Here is a 3,736-nt window from a genome sequence, read left to right as displayed (position 1 = left end):
ACTCGAGCCATTGGAATTACAGTCACGTTGCTCGGCGCGTGACAACAAGTCAATGCGTACACCCCCGAGCGGTAAATCCACCGGGCATCCCCCTATTTACATGCCGCGCCGTCCCACGGGAGGAGCGGGGCGGGGGGGAGGGGGGTAATCAAGGGGAGTGATGGGGTACAAATGAGGAGTGTGCATGGCGCGCCGTGCATGCGACACATCACCTGGCAGGTGTGAAGCTTTTTGAGGCCTAACCCGTTACGCAGTGCTAAGAGCCAGTGGTCCCGTGTTTCCCTCGGGAGGGGGGGGGGGGGGGGGGGGCAGCTCCAGTTCAACTTGTTGACACTTCATAAGGTCCCCCTGAAAAAAAAAATGAAAAAAACCTGGCCCAAGGCAATACAGATTAGAGCGTAATATGTATTGATCCCTGCCCCCCCCCAGTCATCTACACACACACACACACCGGACGGGTGGCTGTGCGTGCAGACGTTGTGCTGTGGGGTTTGTGTGGAATTTGTGAGCCAAACGCACAGGTTGTTTACCCAACCTTCTTTTCTACTTTACCCCCCCCCCCCACCCCTCCTTCCTTCCACTCCTCCGCCTCCCATTTTTTGTTCTGGCTCTTTCTGCGAGATTAATTCCTCTCTTCCCATCTTTGGGCTGTCAGCTCAGGGTGCGGAGTCATTTTTTAAAAGGCGACCGTTGTGGCGGACGGGAGACTGATTGAGTTGTGGCCTTTTTGTGAGTGGGTAAAGAACAGGATTAATGCAGGACTCCAGAAAACCAACCTCGCTGGGGGAAAAAAAAAAAGGAAAAACTGAGAAAGTGTCCCATGGGAGCGGATTAAATAATGAAAATGTATGAACTAGGGCATTATGTACTACGCCGTTGATTCCTTATGAAAGGAAAATAATATCTGCTTGTAAGAATGACTGTATAACACCCTTCCAAAATGAATGAGTGATCCTTACAATACTTTTACCATACCTTTACTTTTGATGAATAAGTGCGTAACAGCACAAATGAAAAAAATCACATATAGCTTAGCAACTGTAACTACGATGGATGTATATTAAGAACTACTAGATCCTAGCATGAGAATTGACATACCCCTTACATTTCTTTGGTTTTCCTGACCTCCGTTTGAGGTGATAACAGACAAATCTTTTAGAGGAGGGTGATTTTTCCCAGTGGGTCCCACTGTTTTTCTTGGACAAAACTGGGTTAGAGGCCGAAAGCCGGGTGCACTTGCATCTGGTCATTTTGTCTCAGATTAAAAGCCCCAGAAAGTCTCAGATTTAGAAAAACCCAGTGGCTTTTTGTCGAGGGGGGCCGAGTGTGATGTTCATGTATTCATTTCGGGATTGACCTCCAAAAATGACATCCCGCCTTATCTCTCCTGCACTCCATTTGTCCCAGGAAACAAAGCCAGATGTTTTTGTTTTTTTTTGCCTCTTTTCCGTCAACTGAAAAGAGCTCACAAGTGCTTCCGCTCACAAACACACAACAGCTCAACGACAGCCACGAAAACGAGCCGCCGCCATCTTTCAGACTGCACGTCATTAAGCACACAGCCCCGAACACGCTGGCTGAGCCGCTGTCTGAAGGGAGGCGAGCCCGCACGCACCCAGGAATCCCTGTGAACTGATGTTCTCAAGGAAGGGAGGGGGAGTCAGAGTTTGAGCTTGCACTTTCTCATGAACTCCTCCCAACACTCGCTCACCGCTCGCCTCCTCCTCCTCCTCCTCCTCCTCCTCCTCCCGTGGCCACTAAGAGCTGAATAGCTGATTAAGCACACATTGATTAGCGCCGGCTCATTAGCATCCTGTTTGCATTGACCCCCCCCCCCCCACCACCACCACCACCACCTCTGCTCCACCCTTTTCAAGCAGAACGCACACACACACACACACACGTTGCCTCTGTGCCTGAGCCCCCCCCCCCCCCCACTTGTCAGGAAGCTGGCGATCGATGGGATCCAAATCATTGACCCCCCCCCCTCCTCTCTCTTTCCGCATGCAATCACTGACCCACCCTTGCCCCCCCCCCCCCCCCCAGTGTCCCCGACCTTTCCACTCCAAGGGCTTTCTCTGCACAGAGCCTGTACAGTTCTATCACCCATTTTTTGTATTCAAATGTCTACATGAGTCCGCCGCCTCCTCACACACACACACACGCACACACACACACACACACACACACACACAACACACACATTAATGCCAACATCTCTCTCTCTCTCCCTGTGTGAAGTTATACTCGTAGTTGTTAGCATGCCGTTTAGTTTTCCAACTGTCTTCTCATCTTCTTCTTCCCTGCAGAGTTTAAAACATCACTGCCGGCTCCAGCTAGCGCCCCACAGGGGGGGGTTGGGGGGTGGGGGGGTCTCCCAGGTTAACTTAGTACATTAAGCAGTAAAGCACAGAGCACTGAGGCTATGTGCATTTGTTCCTTTGGTGTGTTCGTGGTAGCGACGATTGCACATTTGTATATTTCTTTTGGTCACACAAAAACTATATCTTAAAAAAAAAAGAAAAAAAGAAAAACTGTTGCTGGCAAAAAGTAACTTATTCCCTAAAAGCCACGTATTTTCAGCTCCCCGAATGACGCTGGATGAAAATATCTCCGCTGGAACAAGAGTCAACATATACTAAAATATGTGTGTTCGGGTAGCCATCCAATTATGACACAGTTTTGTTAAAATAAAAGGACAGAGAAAATAAATGTGTTGCTGATTTCTTCCTCGGCCATCTGTTGCTGGAAGAATCACACAGAGAGGGAAAGAGGGGGGGGGGGCTGATTTGACTATTGAGCTTCATGCGTTTCGCACCCTGCTTCTGACTGTACTAATCTCAAATCGGATCGAGCAAACGGCCACGTTTCATTTGGGGTTTTTTGTGGTAGAACGATCGCCTGCAAAAGAGAACTCGACAAATGTGCTGAGAATCCAGAACTCGAAAGAGAACATTTTTAGAGGCTCTTCTCGAGCTGAACAACTTGCACGAAAACAACACGCCCAAAAACCACGCGTTACCATTCCTGCCAAGGTATACAAAAAATTGCAATTCTCTGCCGTGGGGGCCGAAGAGGCCGTGAGAGCAATAGCGTGTAACTGCGTTCATATTTCAGGTCTGAGGATTTCCCCCCGACTGGCATTCGGACAGCCTCGCACTAAAAAAGCAAGTCAGGGCCCGGCTCTGCGGGAAGATAAAAGAAGAAGAAGAAGAAGTCAAGACGCTGCGGATCGGGTCGATCCGATTCAGCACAGCGAGGTTACCTCACAGGCGGAAACGTAGCGGCATAAAAATCGAAAAGCTTGGTCAATCGATTGATTCTTAACTCGTCGCCCCTTGTTGCGGCCTCTTCTTCTTCTTCTTCTTCTTCTTCAGTGGTTCGTTTAGCGATGGTTGGAAACATTTATTTTCCTTACAGGGAGATAAGAGACAAACAAGAGGAGCAGTAGAGCAGATTTTATACATAGAAATATGGAGCAAAGGTCCGTCTTGCCTCCTGTTTGAGAGCTGGAATACGGACCTTGCTGCATTTGTAGTCGTGTTAGCAGTGAAACGCAGCCCATCAGTGTCACTTCACAGCTAAATGCTTTCTCGGCCCCGTCTGTGTGGAGTTTGAGACAAACGAGCCACACGCTTGAAATTGTGAAAATGAACACGGTTTAAAAAAAAAAAAAACTTTTATAGTGCAAAAACCTGCTCCCTGGGATCTCCCTGCCGTCCAATCAGTGTAAATC

The sequence above is a fragment of the Pungitius pungitius genome, chromosome 18, assembly GCF_949316345.1.
Source record: "Pungitius pungitius chromosome 18, fPunPun2.1, whole genome shotgun sequence".
Lineage (NCBI taxonomy): Eukaryota > Metazoa > Chordata > Actinopteri > Perciformes > Gasterosteidae > Pungitius > Pungitius pungitius.
Note: the sequence above shows the minus strand (reverse complement) of the source record.